General features: G+C 38.6%; 1 long non-coding RNA gene and 2 pseudogenes across 8 annotated transcripts in view; all 3 read right to left on the minus strand.

Moving 5' to 3' along the window:
• Positions 1-1,328: 1,328 nt before the first annotated feature.
• LOC101098535 lies at positions 1,329-2,460 on the minus strand (annotated as a pseudogene).
• Positions 1,389-3,580, minus strand: LOC123385138 (annotated as a pseudogene).
• A 2,823-nt stretch (positions 3,581-6,403) lies between these two features.
• LOC123384777 overlaps positions 6,404-20,145 on the minus strand; it is a 489,335-nt gene continuing 475,593 nt past the window's right edge. For 7 of the 8 annotated variants that reach the window (XR_006596307.1, XR_006596310.1, XR_006596305.1 and 4 more), the window contains 2 exons: positions 11,051-11,208; positions 10,224-10,550 (listed from right to left, as the gene is read on the minus strand). This is a non-coding gene — a long non-coding RNA (uncharacterized LOC123384777). Of the gene's footprint in view, positions 6,464-10,223; positions 10,551-11,050; positions 11,209-20,145 lie in introns of those variants that run through there. The other variant, XR_006596304.1, reaches the window with a different exon arrangement.

Consider the following 20,145-nt stretch of genomic DNA (forward strand, 5'->3'; position numbering starts at 1 on the left):
CCCCCCTACCTGTTCTTAGTAGTAGTTTGATCTGTTACAACTTACTCCACCCAAATGCAGAAGTACAGATGATTTTATTTTCCGATATTTTACCTACCTGTAAATTCTGATTTTTCTAAACTAAATATTAGATTTCATTTATAATAAATATGTAATGGAAACAAGGATATCTGATCCCACCATTTCTATTCAATACTTTACTGAAACTTCTATCCAGGGCAAGTAGGCAAGAAAATGAAATAAAAGTCATCCAGATTGGAAAAGAAGAAATTAAATAATCTCTATTTCAGATGGCATGGTCTTGAATATGGACTATCCTACATAATCCACTATAAAGCTATTAGAACTAATACATGAGTCAATAAGATTGTAGTATACGAAATTAATATATAAACATCATTGCGCTTCTGGATACTAGATTAATCATTTGTAAAATGAAGTTAAGCAACTCCATTGATAATAGATCAGTAAGAATAAAATACTTAGGTATCAATTTAACAGAAGAAGTGAAAAATTTATACACTGAAAACGACAAAGCACCGTTGAAAGAAATTAAAGAAGATCTAAACAAATGAAAACACATCCCATTGTCTTGAGTCAGAAGACGTCGTATTGTTAAGATGGCGGTACTCTAAGCAGCAGTAATGCACTGCCCCAAACCCATCCACATTCTAATCTCTGGAACCTGTGACTATCCCCTTGTATGGTGAAAAAGAGTTTGCAGATGGGGTTTAATTAAGGATTTTGACAGGGAGAGATCACACTGGATTATCCACATAGATACAGTAAAATCACAATGGTCCTTATCAGAAGGACACAGCAGGAGTCAGAGTCAAAAGGCAATGAAACTGCTGAAGCAGAGATAGGAGTCGAGAACTTTGGCAGTTTGGGAAGGAGCCACAAGCCAAGGAATAGAGGCAACCACGAGACACGGAAAAGGCAAGGAAACAGACTCTCCCCTTAATGCTTCCAGAAGGAACCAGCCTTGTGGATACCTTCACTCCAGCTAAGTGAAACTTAGTTTGGGTTTCTGACTTCCAGAACTGCAAAGGAATAAACTTGTGCTGTATTTGTAGAGAGGAACATGGAGTCTCTCATGTCCAGCAGGAGCCTGTGTCAAGCAGAGGCTTGTGTTCAGCAACGGGGCAAGCAGTTAAAGGTTCTGCAGCTAGGAGATATCGCCAGGATTTGTCAAAAAAAAAAAAAAATTAATTCTCTAATATCCAGGTGAGACAGTCTTGGTTCTCCCTTGCCACCCTTGTAACATTTGCCTCTGGCCAAGGCGATGGTTGGTTTCACCTTTATTTAACTCAGGATGCATGTTAGTTTCAAGAGCAACTATATGGTTTGTTTACTGATTCACCTTGTGATCCCATTCTCTTCTGTGCAGATTGGGGATTCACCACAGCCTCTTAATCCATGGCTTTCGGTCACTCATCAAGCTCTCTTTATTTCAACATTTCCGGATCAATGTTATGAAGCATGGCTGGATTATATATTATATTCTGGGGTAGTCATTAGAAAAACTGATCATAACATGCTTGCAAAAATCTCACCATCTTCTGTCATGTGTAGTATGTGTTTTTCTGTCTCTTGAGGTCCAGGTAATTGCGCACACCTTGCCAAATTTCATGACGATAATGTTTAAAAAGTCTTTGCAAGCCTTTCAGGATTCTTTTAAAGAGATAACAAGTTTTGCTTCTCCAGTCGCGTGATGTTATCCTAAGCAAAAATTTCACTGTAATTAATTTACCAGGTTTGAAAGTCTTGAAAGATTGTTGGTTGGATAAATTTGTGGTAACTCATGGTAAACACTGCTAAGGGACTTAATGAATCTACTCATAATCTGAGATGTTATGTTTTGGTAGCTACTGTACTTTGCTAAGAAGCATCAGAGAAGCTAGAATGCACTTATTATACATGACTCCCACATGATATGACTGATCACCACAACAGGTCTGGGTTTAGCCTGTTCAGAAAAGTAAAGTGCTCGTCAGCCTGGCCCAGATAATTCTTCCATATAACAGTATCATAAAAAGTGCTTTGCATCATAGGCTCCTGTTCTAAAATGTACCTAGGATTTTAGATCAGGGGATAATTGCCATTGAAAATATTGTTGTTTATACTTCCCAAGAGGAGAGGGCACAGCACTCCACACAGGACCACATGAGGAAGCACTACGGTCAATCAGGGGGCAGAAGGAACCAGGGCAAAGTGTGGCTCAAAGCCTTTATTCTGGTTTTTGAGGGAAGAAACAGGCAAGGTAATGCAGGCAAACTAAGCAAGTTTAGGAATGGATGTTTGAATAATTTTGGTAGGCTCTGGGTTATAGTGGTGGTCCATAGTTGTCCCATACCTGGATCTGGGGTGATTTAGGGCGGAGGGGATAATGCTCCCAATGGCAGGAGTCTGACAGTGAGACAGAGAGAGGAGTATCTGAAGGGACTGATTAATTTGCATGTCAAATGCATGCTCACAGGCAAGTTGTTAGCTGTCTCTAGGAATTAGCTCACCCCTCCCCAGGCCCACAGGGCCTCCAAATTGTCAAAGCATCATAAAACACCGAAAACAAAACCCAAGACGAATAGAGCTCTATTCTCTTTACAGCTACCTATCATATCTATGTCAAGATATGGAAGGGCACACTTAAAGCATTTTGCCTGCAAGCAAAGCTGGCAAAGATTAGCAGGTATGGGAGTCAGTTAGTTTGCATTCATCTGAAGCTTGTCTATTGCTACATTAAGGATGCCAATTTCTCCCAGGGGCTGTTTGCTTTCCACAAGTGCATTTGTTAACTGATGGCAAAGCCCAGCAAAGTTATTTGTTGCATATTGAATATGCTCCCCATTATAAGTACTAATGAAAAGCTATACCTGGAATAATCATATTTGGGAACCAGGAATGCTGGGCATAGAAAACCTTGCAAACAAAACAGCAAGGACACCCAAGAAGTGTTCCAGTACACCAGAAGCTCCAAACATAGTGCCCAGATATGATAAGTTACTTGCAAAAAGTTCCTTATTCTTGTTGATCAATTCACAAAGTTCAATTATTTGCCTTTGAGCTGAGGGCTAGCACTGTTCACAAATTGAGGGCAGACACCATGTTTTCTCCAGAGCAGTCCAAGCGACAGAGGCAGCCTGAGCAGGCAGAGGTGACCATTGCGGGAGGAAGGGCCACAGTGAATCACAGGAAGGCCTCAAGACTTTTAGCAGAAATTGACAAGTTAATTCAAAAATCTGTATAGAGGGGCGCCTGGGTGGCGCAGTTGGTTAAGCGTCCGACTTCAGCCAGGTCACGATCTCGCGGTCCGTGAGTTCGAGCCCCGTGTCAGGCTCTGTGCTGATGGCTCAGAGCCTGGAGCCTGTTTCCGATTCTGTGTCTCCCTCTCTCTCTGCCCCTCCCCTGTTCATGCTCTGTCTCTCTCTGTCCCAAAAATAAATAAACGTTGAAAAAAAAAATTAAAAAAAAATCTGTATAGAAATCTAGGATGCCAAAATAACCTTCAAAAATAAGACCAAATCTCAAATTCAAATCTTACTACAAAGATATAGTAATCCAGACTGTGAAATCCTGGCATAACGATAAATTTATAGGTCAACTGAATAGAATTGACAGTTGAGAAATAACCCATACAGGGGCACCTGGGTGGCTCAGTTGGTTAAACGTCTGACACTTGATTTTGGCTCAGGTCATGATCTCATGGTTCATGAGTCTGAGCTCTGCATTAGGCTCTGCACTGAGGGTGCAGAGCCTGCTTGGGATTCTCTCTCTCCCTCTCTCTATGCCCTTCCCCTGCTCTCTCTCAAAATAAATAAATAAACATTTAAAAAAAGAGAAAGAACCCATACATTTATAGTCAGTTTATTTCTAACAAGGGTGTCAAGACTATTCAGTGGGTAAAGAATAATTTTCAACAGATGGCCCTCAGACAACTGAATATCTGCATGCAAAAGAATAAATTTGGATGGACCATCCACCTCATATTTTTCACAAAAATCAACACAAAATATGTTACAGACATAAGCATAAGAGCAAAAGTATAAAAGGCTTAGAAGAAAACATAGTTGTAAATCTGTGTGCCTTGGTTTAGGCAGTGGTTTCTTAGATTTAACACCCAAAAAAGTGCTCTTCAGCAAAAAAGATAAATTCAACGACATTAAAATTAAAGACTTTCTGCTACAATTGATGCCAATAGGAAAGTTAAAAGACAACCCAGAGAATCAGAGAAAATATTTGAAAATCACATATCTGATAATGGACTTTTATACATCTATAATACGTAAATATTCCTTACAACTTGATAATAAAAGGACAATTCAATTTAAAAATGAGAAAAGAAGCTGAGTAGACATCCCTCCAAAGAAAACACAGAAATGGGCAATAAACACAGAAAGACATGTTCAACATCAGTAATTATTAGGAAAATGCAACTTAAAACCACATGAGACACTAATTTGTACCCACTATGATGGTTATAATCAAAGAGATAGACAGTATCAAGTGTTGACAATAACGTGGAAAAGTTGGAATTCTCACTCACGGCTAGTAAGAATATAGCAGTGGCACAGCCACTGTGGAAATATTTTATCAGTTTCTCAAGATGTTAGACAGTTACCATTTGACTCAGCATTTCCATTCTAGGTGTGAACCCAAGAGAAAGAAAAATATATACCCACACAAAAATTGTACATGAATATTCATAGTAGCATCATCCAAAATTGGAAAAAAAATGGAAATATCACACATGTCCTTCAATGAATAGATAATTAAGATGTGGTGTACCTAAATAATAAAATGTTATTTGATAATAAAAAGGAATAAAGTACCAATACATGCTACAATATGGATGAACCTTGAAAACATTATGTTAAGTGAAAGAAGACAGTTACAAAAGGCCACATATTACACGATGCCATTTTTAAAAGAAGTTCAGAACAGGTGAATCAATAAAGACAGAAAGTATATTAGCCTAGGGCATAAGGCTGAGGTATGTGAGGGAGGAAGGATTATAGAGCAAATGTTAATGCATGTGGGGTTCATTTTTGAGTTGATAAAAAGATTCCCAAAACTTAGATTGTGGTGATGCTTGTACAAGTCTGTGAATACATGAAAAACCATTGAATTGAACACTTCAAATGGTTAATTTCATTGTGTGTCAATTACATAACAATACGGATGCTAAAGAAATTACACAAAAATGCAATGGAAATTACATTCAAGTATGAACACACAGTGTTATACTGAAATTACATCAAAATAAGATACTTGAATTATATATGGAAATATTTATATTTGTTTTAAATCTATTATTATTTATTTAAATGTATAATCATGAGTTTGGCAGTTGCTTACTAATCCAATTTCCATAATTCTGCCAACATCATTCAAGTTTTAAAGGAACCTAAAATGGGATCACTGAGCCCTTCCACATTTTTCTGCCAGAAGTGATGGGAAGCAGAGTTAAAAGTGGTCTCTTTCACAATTAATAGGAGATCCTGATCTGCTTAGAAAAATCACTGATGTTCTAAGAGCATGCTTCTGCAAGCCTAGTGATCTGCTCTAGAAGTGTAACCAATAATTCTCATAGGACACGTCTCTGAGAAGTACTTGATAGGACTCACTTCTACTTCTGAGTCACAATTTTTTCCAATAAGCTCAACCTCTGTTGCATCCAGTGCTAGAAGTATAGTGATAACAATACACAATAGTAAAAATGCATATGGTATCCTTCCTCTTTTGGTTTTAGAACTAAAAATGAGAAACGGAAGGTGCAGATGATTATGAATCTTCAAAATGTGTGATAACATTAAAGCCAAAGAATATGAAGATAGATAAAGGGGTAACTGGGTGGCTCAGATGGTTAGGTATCTGACTTGTGGTTTCGGTTCAGGTCACGATCTTATGGTTTGTGGGATCAAGGCTGAGTTGATCGCTGCACTGTCCTGGTGGGGATTCTTTCTCTCCCCCTCTCTCTGCCCCTCCACAGTTCTGTCTCTCTCAAGATAAATAAACATTATTTTAAAAAAATATGAAAACAGATAAAAATAATTATATTAATAATTTATAGTTTTAGGTGCCCACATGTGGCAGAAGCTATAGAAAATTGCATGTGACCCTCAAAACAACTCAGCAAAGATATGAATGAAGAAACATGAGCTTAGAGAGGCTAGGCATGATGCTGAAGGCTGTGCAGTTAATAAGCAATACGTAGAGTCAAAATAAAATAAAATAAAACAAAATAAAATAAAATAAAATAAAATAAAATAAAATAAAATAAAATGGGGGCACCTGGGTGGCTCAGTCGGTTAAGCGTCCGGCTTCGGCTCAGGTCATGATCTCACACTCTGCGAGTTCGAGCCCCGCGTCGGGCTCTGTGTTGACAGCTCAGAGCCTGGAGCCTGCTTCAGATTCTGTGTCTCACTCTCTTTCTGCCCCTCCCCTGCTCATGCTCTGTCTCTCTCTGTCTCAAAAATAAATAAAAAAAAACACATTAAAAAATAAAATAAAATAAAATACAATATTCCCAGCTCATATCACATATATGTAATACATACAGGATATATATAATGCACACCATATATATGCATATTATGCATATATCATATAGCCTATAACTATATATAGTAGAGTACCATTCATTATAAGTAGTGATTAATGTTTCACATCAGTTTACAATTTTTGAAATTTATTCAATAAGGCTCAAAGATGGTAAGTGGTTTTCTCCAAGTTAACCAGTTAGTTAAACTAGAATCAAGGCTAGACTCCAATTTAAGGCTTATGCTGAAAAGGCACTTAAAAATATGTCCAGGGATTCCTGTAATATAACTCCGTGCATTTGATGAATACTGAGATTTCTGTTCTAGGTCAAGGAGCTGGAATCTTTTGTTAACTTTTCTTCTTTCCCACCTCTATCTATCTAGTTTTACTCTAGGTGTTTGAATTGTGAATTGCATTAATAGACATCCACTTTGATTTTCTATCTCTTCCAATTTGCCCCTCTCTTATCCAGAAGCTGATCACTAAAGCTGTGTGTATATATATTCAAGTGAACTGGGAAGTTGAATAATTATGCATTGGAATTAGAACCCCAGTTCTTTGGAGAAGGTCGATAATAACCTAGCCTGACCATTTTTTCCCCCAGAATATCCACTGAGCAATTCTATTCAACTCTCTGCTTCACTTAAATGATACATATTTGAAACAAGCTACAACTGCCTATTTTATAAAAATACTTCCTTTGAACCTACTGCTTCCATAATCTAAAAGGAGCCACCTTTCAGAGTATGTCTCCAGTGATGAACTCTACCAATTTAAAAGTAAGAGAGTACAGCAGTGTGTCAATGAGAAAAGAATAAAAAAAAAGAAATTCAAGGAACACTTAGGATTTATGAATTTTATATTCAGGGTTTTTACTGTTCTTGGTATGTTGGCTCACTTCTTTCTCTCTTTCCTGTCCCCAAACTCCCAAGCAACATAATGATGCATTGTTACCAGTTTTATATACACACTATTTTTACATTATTGTTACAGTACTACAAGCTACATTATTTTAAATATTTTTTTAAAAAAGATGCTCTTTTGGGTGCCTGGGTGGCTCAGTCAGTTAAGCATCTGACTCTTGATTTCTGCTCAGGTCATGATCTCACAGTTCATGAATTCAATGCCTCGTGCATATTCTCTCTCTCTCCCTCTCTTTATGCCCCTTCCTTCAGTCTCTCAAAGTGAATGAATGAATGAATGAATGGAAGGATGAATAAATAAGCTATTGGGTGTTCTGTTACTTTGGCCTGCTTTAATTTGACCCTTTTTTTTTCCTTTTTAATGGTTTCAACGTTTAAGTTTTTCAAAAGAAACGTAGTCCTGGTAAATATTGCCAATTTCAGTATCTTACCCTCTGGGACACCACTGGCCAAGGGTGGACCTGTGACCCAAGCGAGGCCAATTTAAAATTCTTTCTTGAGACTTTTCTAAATGGAGCTGGAAGTAAAGTTAATTTGCTCTCTGGTTGGAGAATTTTGTCCCCCCTGCAGACACTGGTCCTCCTCCAGCCCTTCCCAGTAATCAGCATTTTCCTTGTGCTCAAAGTCATTGCTCCCTCAGTTCTTCCCTCTGCACTTTACCAGAGCACCGACCCCAGCAATTTCTGTCTTTATTGGGTCATTCCCATCACTATGCAAGCAAGTTTTTATTCTGCCCCCAAAATATTTCTTAGCCCCATTCACCCCTGTTCCAGTCTTCCCACTTCCTTGCTCCTCTTCGTAGCAAAATTCTTTGAAAATGTTTGTATTTGTTACATCACATCCTTTTCCTATTCTCTCGTTAAATTCGCTCCGGTCCCTTTGCCCTGCCACTCTCGTCAGTGTCACCAATGACAACTCAAGTTGTTCTCATCTCCTTTCTTTCTCTCACACGTCCGGGCCATCAGACCACTCTACCTGTTCTACCTTCAGAAGATTTCCGCAATGTAGCCGTTGCTCGAGTTCGCTAACCCAGGGCAAGTGTCCACCACCTTTGCTTAGAGGATGGCAAACGCCGGCTAGAGGGTGGCCCTGCTTCCACCTGCCCCAGCACTCACAGGTTTTGGGCTCACTGTAGCAAAACGATCTTGTGAAGTAAAAATCCTGTCTCTTCTCTGCTTAGAAACCCCCAGGAGCTTCTTATCTGCTCGTAGTAAAAGCTAAGTCCCGACAATGGCTTACAAGGCACCTCCCGAGCCCTCCGTCTCCTAACCTCACCCGCTCCTGCTCTCCTTCGGCTTCCTCGTTCGGTCCAGCCACACAGCCTCCTGATGTTCTGCCAACGGACCTGGCGGCTTCTGGCCTGAGTTCTTTGCTCTCTGCCTGGAACACGGTTCCCTCAAAAGCTTCAGCCACCCTTCTCATCACTTTCAAGTCCTCACTCACACACTGCCTTCCGCTGAGACTTTCTCAATTAGTTCACTACAGCTGCCTTAACAAAGTATCACGAAACGTATGGCTTGAACAGCAGGAATTTATTGTCCCACTGTTGTGGAGGCCACAAGTTCCATATCAAGGCGTCACGAGGGTCGTTTCCTTTGAGGGCTGTGAGGGAAGACTATGTTCCAGGCCCCTCTCCTTGGCCTAGAGATGGCCATCTTCACGTTCAAATGACGTTTCCCTGTATATTCACATCATCTTCCCTCTGTGTGTATCTCTGTGTCCAAATTTCCCCTTTTTGTAAATCATATTAGCTTAGGGCCCACCCTAATAACCTCATTCTAACTTGGTTACCTCTGTAAGAACTCTATATCCAAATGAAGCCACATTTGAGGTGTGGGGGTTAGGACTTTAGTGCACGGTTTGGGGACAAGACATAGTTCAACTGGCAACACCTTTCCCAACCACCTGCTTTAAATTATAACCCCATTCACTCTTTGTCATCCTTCTTATAGCACCTATCACTTTCTAGGATACTATAAAAGTATGCCCTTCTCCCCAGGAAGATAGGACCACTATATCCTCAGAATCTAGAATAGTCCATAGCATGTAGTAGGTGCTCAGTAATTATTATTTTTTTATTAAAAAATATTTTATGTTTATTTATTTTTGAGACAGAGAGACAGAGCACGAGCAGGGAAGGGACAGAAAGAGAGGGAGACAGAATTGGAAGCAGGTTCCAGGCTCTGAGCTGTCAACACAGAGCCCGATGCAGGGCTCATACCCACGTACCTGTGAGATCATGACCTGAGCTAAAGGAGGACACTTAACCAACTGAGCCACACAGGTGGCCCAGTGACCAATAATTATTAATTGAATAACTTTACCCATCTGAATCCATTAAGCCTTCTTCCTCCAGAAATGACTTCCTCTGGGACAACAACAAGTAGCTTTTCAGTTACCAGATCCAAAGGCTAAAGATGCCTGACTTGGCTCCCTAGCTCCTTCTATGGCCTTACCCACTCTGAAACCACCCAGAAAACACACAGACTCGACCTTGTCCTAGGAACGTGCCAAACATGACACCGAAGTTATAACAACAATTGCTACGAACTTGATAATTTACTTTTAAGATGCTTTGAAAGGTGCCCCTGGGTGGCTCAGTCGGTTGGGTCTCCGACTTTGGCTCAGGTCATTACCTCACCACTCATGGGTTTAAGCCCTGCATTGGGCTCTGTGCTGACAGCTCAGAGCCTGGAGCCTGCTTCAGATTCTGTCTGTCTGTCTCTCTCTGCCCCTTCCCCTGCTCGTGCTCTGTCTCTCTCTCTCAAATATAAATAAACATTAAAAATTTTTTTAAACAAATAAAATGCCTTGAAAATGTAAAAGTCATTTATCATTAAAGTTACCTTTCTGCTAAGTTTGACACTTTCAGTTTATATTTGGTATCCTTACAAAAGGAGATCTGATTCTTTTCTTCATCTCTTTCTGTACATTGTACGTTGCATACACCAGGCTTGTTAATTGATAAAGCAGGGTCTCGGAGGACCAAGAAGATCAGTCAGAATCAACTTTCCTGAAATCAAATCCTGGCTCATCTGTACAATCATGGACAACTTCGCTCAACTTCTCTGCACTCGACTGAATTATCTGTAAAATGATAAGAGATTCCAGAAGGTCCTTTTCTGACTCGAATTTCTCTGCCTATGGATGAATATCATCAAGTCACTTTGAGAATTACGTGGATATCATTGGTTTTAATTTATTTATTCAACAGAGAGAACTAGTGGTTCAGATAATGCAAAAGAATGTCATGAAAATAACATTATAGCTTTAAAAATACTGAGCACAAGTATTGTTACAATAGACTAAACTCGTTTGTAAAGCCCCAACATCCTTAGCTCTGTCCTATTTTTACAAAAGACAGGGAATACAAGGGAAGGAGTTTACTTACTTAAAAGGAAGAAACAACTATTAACATACATAACCAGTCATTGACAATAATAGAGTATTATGAGGCAAGTATAATCTCAAAGAACCTTTAAATAAATGCTTTTGTGGCCAGTTTTTAAAATTATCTTTATATTCAGAGATAGCAGCTGTCATACTGATACATAAACCATATATAGTTATATATAGTGTGTACTTACCTTGTATGTTCAGAACCAATAATATTTTGCAATATGAGCATGAAACTATCATCTCTTGACTTATGGCTGTAACATCCATCGAAGACCCGAGAACACTAGATTTAAACTCTTTTTCTTCTTTGGCCTAAAATATTCTTATCTCATTTAAAAGCTTACATCTTTACAAAAAAAAAGGGGCATGAAACTTTCAGCTTGCATTTTCCTAACCTCAAAAGTAATTAATGCATAAACAGTTGCATATCTACACAATGGAATACCACGCTTCTGTATAAAAAGAATGCAAACTGCTTCTACATTGCTGTGGAAGAAGCCTTCAGGATACATTATAAGCAAAAAAGAGAAAGGTAAAGAACAATCTTTGTAGTATGCAATTTTTTACTAAGAAATGGAGAAATAACATATCTTCGTATCTGTATATATAAAGAAATACTGAAGGATACAAAAGAAACTCAAAATCATGGTTCTTTCCAATCATCTTCTTTACACGTCATTTTGATTTTTAAGCCACAGGACTACATTGCCTATACAAGAAAACTTACAAAACTTAAATTATTTTTATCTTATTGGATGAAAGCAAAACAAAACATGGAGTAAAAGCAGAGCTCTTTTTTTTTCATCTTTCTTATCACGAAGCAGATTAATAAGATAGAACCCAAGCTTGTTCCTGTGTATTGTCCAATTATTGTCCTCATTTTTATCAGAATGGGGGAATTAAAAGAGCGCTGCTATTTTCGCCAGGCTACTGTGCACTATAAAATGAATGTTTTTAGAAGAGTCCTTTTTGCATTCACTCGGAATAAAGACTTATTTCCGTCCATAGCTGCTTCTGGAAGCTTCAGCTGTAATCGAAGCCCTGCAGATGCCCAGGTCGGCCCCGAGTCCCAGAAACAAAGCGGCAGAGGCCCGGGCGCTCCGCGTGTTTGTGTTCATGTTTGCTTGGGTTGCTATTGTTTGTGGAAGGGCTGACATTAATGCAGTGAAAGAAATCTATTTTCTGTGACGCTAAATGTTTTCATTTGCCATGTAATCATATGTATAGTCCCTATTCCTGATGAATTGTGAAGCAAGCTGGTGAGGATGTCTGAATTCTCTGTACAGCAGGAAGGCGTAGTAATGCCAGTCCTGTACAAGGCAGGTTAACAGAAGCAGGTAGGATATTAATTTTTATAGTGATCTGTAATTTTCCTTAGTTTATTTTTCATATACCTCACTCTCACTTTTATTAATAATTTATCCACAGTACTTATGGTTAATACATGTATCCAAAAATGAAAAAAAATATATAATCCATAATCCATATATCAAAAACTATAAAAGGTGGGGTGCCTGGGTGGCTCAGTCGGTTAACCATCTGACTCTTCATTTTGGCTCAGGTCATAATCTCACAGTTCGGAAGTTCAAGTCCCACATTGGGCTCTGTGCTAACAGCGGGGAACCTGCTTGGGATTCTCTCTCTCCCCTCTCTCTTTCTAATTAAATAAAATAAACACATTAAAAAAAACTACGAAATCAATTATTGCTGCTTTTCAGCTTTATGTTTCATGACTTGTTGACTCTAAATATTCTTACAGATATTGGTAATGGGGTTATAGACTAGGAGTTCCTGTATTATCTGCTCCAAAAATTTTAGGACAAAATATAAGCCCCGAGATAAGACAATTTGTTAAAATTTGTTGAATGGATTAGGTAAAAAGAAAAAAAGCTAAGTAGAATGGTTAGGAATTTTCTTCTTTGAAAATGAACATTTCAATGTGAAAGTGTTCTCACAGAGTTACTAACCCAGCAAGAGTTACATTACCAAAGACTGAAGTGTAATTCTTAATGGATGTTTCTTCCAGCTGACTCACCACCCTTGTGCTTACTTTAAAATCTTTCAGTCACTAATTCTGTGCCAATTAAATAAAAATTTTAAAAGAATTTGATGAACGTTAACAAAATAGCCATCTTCTCTAATTTTTCATAAATTCCTCATATCTACACATCTAGTCCTATAGAGTTGGATTCTTAAATTTGGGGAAGAGGAACAAAGGGTGGGGATAAGAGTACATTGTTATGTTATTTATGACAGCAAATGGCCTTTAGAGTATCAACTACGTAGTCCTACATATCGAGTGGCAAATTTTGAAATGTTTCAACAAATACTTACTTGAAGATATTTCAAACAATGTTCAAATAACCATTTGCTTCATGTATTAGGACTTAATTTCACACTGACCTTGAGTCACTGAGGCATTTTAATGTGGCTTCTGAATCATCAGAGATGCAATTATGAAATAATTTAATTTTAGTGCTAAGAATATGTTAATATGAATTATATGAAATTATTACACAGGAGTAATAATCTCTCCATATAGTTGTTTATATTAACAAGAATATTAAGTTCATAGACATTTACATTGGTCACATGTTTGGAATTTGCTGTACTTGCCAAATTTGAAAATAAATGATAACAGTAAACAATGATGATAATGCTTTAGAGATGTCCTTTAGATGCATAGGTTTTGACTTTCAGAATGTTTTTTTTAATTCTTTTTTTTAATATTTATTTTTGAGAGAGAGATAGAGTGTAAGCAGGGGATGGGGCAGAGAGAGCAGGACATACAGAATTAGAATCAGGTTGCAGGCTCTGAGCTGTCAGCACAGAGTCCCATGTGGGGCTTGAACTCATGAACAGTGAGATCGTGACCTGAGCTAAAGTCAGATGCTTAACCAACTGAGCCACCAGGTGCCCATCAGAATGCTTTTTTTTTTAACTTTTTCATATTTAAGTAAGCGATCCTGCTCTGAATGGCCACAGTCCCTTCTACTGCATGTTATATTGCAATTCTCTGTTTGCATATTCATCTCTCCTCAAAGATATTCAGTATCTAGAGGACAAGGACTATCTTACTCATGCATGCTGTGTGAACATAGGGTGATTTTTTTAGGGGGAGGGTTGGAAAACAAGGTTTTTGTTTTGTTTTTAGTTTCTATCAAGATGTAATTGACATGTAACACTATATTAGTTTCAGGTGTACACCATAGAGATCAATATATGTACATACTGCCAAACGATCATCATGATAAGTCCAGTTAACTTTCATTACCACACATCATTACAATTTTTCTTGTGATGAGAATTTTTAAGATCTACTCTCTTAGCAACTTTCAGAAATACAATACGGTATTATTAACGACAGTTCCCACGCTACACAACTTTGAGTTTCATTGAATAATCCAGCTGTTGCCTATTTCTGTTTCACAGATAACCCGGCCTCTATGCAACAAAACTGTACTGAACTCCTGTGGTACGACTGTCAGCATATTAGGACAAGCAAAGGAAAATGAAATGAACAAAAATCCAGAGATACTTGTGGTTGATCTATGGTCAGTGTCATCTAGTGAAAGAAAAAAAAATACACAGACAATTAATTACAATGCAAGGAGATGAGTGCTGTTGGGGTCAGAGGGGATATAGAGAAAGAAGGAAGCAAGTGTGGAGATGAGGAGGTGACACATGAGTATAGTTCTGAAAAGGGACCCGAGGTTTGTTCGCACAGTGGGGAGAGAGCACATACAAGGTATGGATCAAGGAGAGACCCTCAGTGATGTGGACCGGAAGAAGTTCAGTGGGTCTGGGTCGTAGAGTTTGTGATTGGCACTGATAGGAGCAGATACTGGAAAGGAAGACTGAGTAGATGTAGAGTTTTGGTGCACACACCTTTGGACGATGCATGGGAAGATGCAGACAGAGAAAGCAGGAGAGAGATGAATAGTGTGTTGGGTGGACTGGAAGCAAAGGAGAGATGCAGAAAGAAAAACATACTTTGAAGCTACTTATGAAACAGCTTCCTTCTATGGCACCAGGCAGTTTGCTAGGCTATCCATAAATATGATGCTATTTAATCCTTGCAACAGCCCCATGGGTTGGGTACCATTTTCCTTTACAGATGAGAAAAGTTTACTGGTGTTAAGTCACTTGCCCAAACGTGAGACAGGTAAATGGCACAATCAGGATTCAAACCCAGATGCATGTAACTCTGCAGTGTATGCATAGAGCCACTAAAATCCATGCCTTGTATGTAATTTTAAAAATGGATGCTACTGGGAATAACAAAGGAGATAAAAACCAAATGATCAGAGGGGATAAAAAACAAAAACAAAACAAAACGGGGAATTTGTACCTTGGCCATTCTCATTATGCAACTTGCGTTCCCTCCAGAGGCATGCTGGGAACGCCTGCCTTGGAGCACAGACACTGTGATCCACAGAGTTTGATAATGATTGCAATAAGCACATGATGTTGAGGTGATTACTATTACACTTGTTATGCTAATGCAATCTTTAAATGAAGGCAGCCAGTAGAAGCCTTTTTGTAAACTGTGCAGGTCGAATTTTACCAGAGCCCTAAAACCGCTGGAGGAAAACACAAAACACGACAACAGTAGCACAGTGGCATATGCAAGTAGTTTTAGGTCACCTGGAATATGTAATTTTGGGGCAAATTGCCTGATATCCTTGCTATTTTATGTACTCTATTGTTTGAATATCCATATTATTAGTTTGCTCTCCTTTGGCCTGTGAAATTGATCTTACGAATTTTCTTTTCAATCTATTTCAGTAGGTGTTCTAATTTACATTTAAAATATCTGGGCAGTGAACTGATAGCCCTGAGAGACTCTATTACACTGATACTGGTGAGTATGAGCGTGTACACGTTGTGTTGGTTAATCTCTCAGGGAGGGGTAGGAGAGGGGCCCCAGAATAGATGGAGCGCTCTCAACCATGACATATTTAGCTATGTTTTCCTTCATCTGACTTGCCATTTCAGTCCTTAAAAAGCAAGGCATCAAGTAAATGTTAAGTGCAGGGATTTATTTATTTAATTCTTGGCAACTGAAAAACATAGTTGGATTAAGCGTGTAGTCTTGAGCTACAAAGCTACTTACATCTATCATCGAACAGGGCTGATTTCGTGGTTGGGAGTCTCAATCCACATTTAATTAAACTTTGCTGTTTCAAATGAAAAGCTCAGGAACACACACACACACACACACACACACACACACACAAACTGTTTCGGTTTAGTATAATGCTTCTGTGGCTGCCCGAATTAGATTGATTTCATTGCATCCTGACTGATCTATCTTAACAGGAAAAATCTAATTTGCTCCATTTTTGCCTGTGCCCCCCTGACGTGTTTTATTTGAGAAGAATTTGTAGAATTTGAGTTGTTGGAATACTTCTGAAGGCTCAATATTCAGATTTATATTATAGCCTTGTAAAATTCTAGCAATGATAAATAATGTGAGTAAATAAAATTTTGACCAAATTACAAGACCCAGAACATCTGATTTTATAGAGGATACTTGTAAAATACATAGAAAGCGATGTGAACATTAGTGCCTTTTATGAAGATCTGAAACTTCAGTAGGTTGAAGAGCTGAAGAACTGGGATGCCTGAGTGGCTCAGTCAGTTAAGCATTCGTCTCAGGTAATGATCTCACACTTTGTTGGATCGAGCCCCATGTCTGGCTCTGGGCTAAAGGTGCAGAGCCTGCTTGGGATTCTCTGTCTCCTTCTCTCTCTGCTCCTCCCCTGCTCACTCTCTCTCTCTCAAATAAATAAACTTTTATTTTTTAATTTAAAAAATTTAATGTTTATTTTTGGGAGAGGGGGAGAGAGAGAGAGAGAGAGAGAGAGAGAGAGAGAGAGAGAGAGAGAGAGAAAGCATGAGTAGGGGAGGGACAGAGAGAGAGTGAGACACAGAATCCCAAGCAGGCTCCATGCTCTGAGCTGTCAGCACAGAGCCCAATGTGGGGTTCAAACTCCCAAACCATGAGATCATGACCTGAGCTGAAGTCAAACGCTTAAGCAACCGAGCCACCCAAGTGCCCTCAAATAAATAAACTTAAAAAAAAAAGAGCTGAAGAATGTAAGAAAGATTTCAGTGAGTAAGTTATGTGTCCCTTATCCCCCATGTAAACACAAATGCATTATGGCTTGTATTACATGAGAAGGGAGGGAAGGGAAATGTGGTTGGATATCAATAAATAGAATATCATATATATATATTTTTAATTTTTTTTTTCAACGTTTATTTATTTTTGGGACAGAGAGAGACAGAGCATGAACGGGGGAGGGGCAGAGAGAGAGGGAGACACAGAGTCGGAAACAGGCTCCAGGCTCTGAGCCATCAGTCCAGAGCCCGACGCGGGGCTCGAACTCACGGACCGCGAGATCGTGACCTGGCTGAAGTCGGACGCTTAACCGACTGCGCCACCCAGGCGCCCCGAGAATATCATATATTTTACAATCAGGGCATTATAGATTTTCTACTAATTTCCAATTATGCAGCAGTGTTCTTCTGAGGATCTCAAAGAACTTTATATTAATTCATAAAATACATTAGCCTATTAAAAGTAGACATTATGCTATTGTTACCATATGTCCTGCCTTAAAACAAGCAAGTATATATTAATTACCATTTATCATGAAGAACAAGCATAGGTTATTATTTCAATCAATTTGCTCTTATATTTTTATGAAAATTAATATTTATAAATCTCTGCCTTCTATTATTTTCATAGTAATAGTCTATTATAAGATAAAATAACCTATTTCTTTATAGTAAAAGATTGCAATTATAAATGCATACTTAAAAATTAAAAGCTGAAGCATTCACTAATATTAGGAAACAAGAAAATAGTGTAATAATGTCCAAATTATTACCACATAACTGACATTGAAAAAATTAAATTACCAAAATTTTATGATCCTCACAAGAAAGAATTACGTTATTAGACAAATAGGCCATTTTGAATATTGTTTTTGTTAGTATTAATGTGAAAAGTGCATGGTTTGCAAGATGGGAACTGATGTAGTCATATGAACCATTCCTTTGAGTTCAGTTCAGCCGTTCAGCCCAGAACCCATCCTAGAATTACATCATAAATCTAATTACCTAATCAGGTTTTTAAAAAACCCAAATAGTTTTTGTTCAAGTTGGTCTAATAATTAAGAGAAATTTTGACTGAATGCCTGAATTATGAAATAAATGCTCCATATCATCTAAGTTCATGTATTTGAACTTACCTTTTTGCAAACCTTTCTCAATTTGCAAACCTTTCTCAATTACATTAATTATGCAAGTATTTTGCCTAGTGTTAACAAACATTGAAAATTGCTCACTATCCATAAACAAATAAGTTGCCAGATTTGGACTGGGCCATGTCCTGTGAGGCCAAAGTAGCCAGGTCAATACTTGAGAGATCATAAAGAGGCATTGCTTTGGGAACAAGGTCTAATCATATTAAGTTCTTAATCATAGACTGTAAAGATACTGCTTAGTCATGGTTTATATTTTGGCATTGCATATACATGACCTAGCTTGGTGCAAGGCTGTTGGGTCCCAGCAGGGAATATTTAGCCTATTCAAACAAGACACTGGCAGAGAGTTTAATAAAGAATCTATTTACAGAGGTGTGAATAGGGGTATGGGGAATCAGGACAGATGCAGAAGCATCCGGGCAATGGAAAAAAGCCATCACCACTCCTGGACTCAAAAGATCAGAGCAAGGGGGTTGTAAGTTGCACGGTGGGGGGGAGGGAGACTGAGCTGTGGCCTTTGGTATGGGAGCATAGCCCTCGTCACCACTCAGTAGGGAAGGAACCAGGGGATAAATATCCTAATCTGTGTCCTCTGCTAAACTGCACTAATTTCCCATTGGCTGGGCCTAATCAGAAAGAGGAGACCAAGAGAGACCAGTGACGGAAGCTTCTGAAGATCAGCTTCCTGAGGTACAAAACCATTGGAGAAGGGTGGGGACTGAGTCTAGATGGACAAACAGACAATAGCCACACAGCAGAGGAGGGAAGAAGGGTAATGACCAGTGCTATGCTGAGCCAAATATCTGTGATAATGATTTCAGCTTTATTTCAAATTTTTATAATTTGTTCATCATGTATTTTTGCACTCGTTTTGATGTTTTATCAAAATTAATGCTATTACAGTAACTTATCTTGAGCACTGGGTTTTTTAGCGACCCCTTAAATTTTGCACCCTAGCTATGGCCTTGCTCCCCTCCACCTAATGTCAGCCCAGGTGATTGGGATGTTCTGCATTCTGCTTTTTAGTGGTCACTCTGAAGTGCACTGTGTGTTTTGTTATGTTTGTGAGTGTTTTACAACCTAAGTTCTGAAAAAAATGTGAGCAGACTTGATATATTTTATGACATAAAATCTGAGGAGTTCCCTTGTTTTGAAATAAGCAAGGTCGTGTCTACTAGTAAACTTCCTCTGCAGGAAAGTTTCTTGTCTTTGATTCTGAATATGATCTGATTTCTAGAGATAAGCTGTACTTGAATGAAAGCTGCTGTAATTAAATTATCAGTAGCAGTCTATTTTGTGGCTTGCCCAATAGATTTATTTGTTTAACTCTGAGACTAATCTTTCTGTCCACTCCCTAGACTGTACGATTTATGAAGGCAAGGAGAGGGGTTTGTGGCATTGCTTTTGTTTTCGTTTTCCCTCACCGCTGCAGCCCTCAAAACTTGCAGCTATTAGGCAATCAATAAACATTGATTGACTAAAGTAAACGAGTTAATCAACGATCATAGTATAAGAACCATGGGTTTTAGATAACACATCTCCTTGTTAACAAGGTTTAAGGGAAATAGGACAACAACCTCACTGGATGACCCAGAGTATTCTTTCATGATGTGGTCTGTGATGATTTAGAATCAGAATATTCAGCTTTAGGGGGGCGCCTGGGTGGCTTAGTCAGTGAGGCATCTGACTCTTGGTTTTGGTTCAGGTCATGATCCCACGGCAGTGAGACCGAGCCCAGCATCAGGCTCTGCGCTGACAGCATGAAGCCTGCTTGGGATTCCCTCTCCCCACCCCACCCCCCCCGACCCTGCCCTGCTCGCGCTTGCTCTCTCTCTCTCAAAATAAATAAATAAACACTTCAAATGATTCTGACTACTTTAAAATTCCTAAATATCTAAAGCACTGATGTTCTGAATGTCAAGATAGTTTTATTATTTAGAACATTACATGCTCTTTATTACTTTTTAGTAGGGATGCTCACAATGAATGTGGCATGAATCTAGATG

The sequence above is a fragment of the Felis catus genome, chromosome B1, assembly GCF_018350175.1.
Source record: "Felis catus isolate Fca126 chromosome B1, F.catus_Fca126_mat1.0, whole genome shotgun sequence".
Lineage (NCBI taxonomy): Eukaryota > Metazoa > Chordata > Mammalia > Carnivora > Felidae > Felis > Felis catus.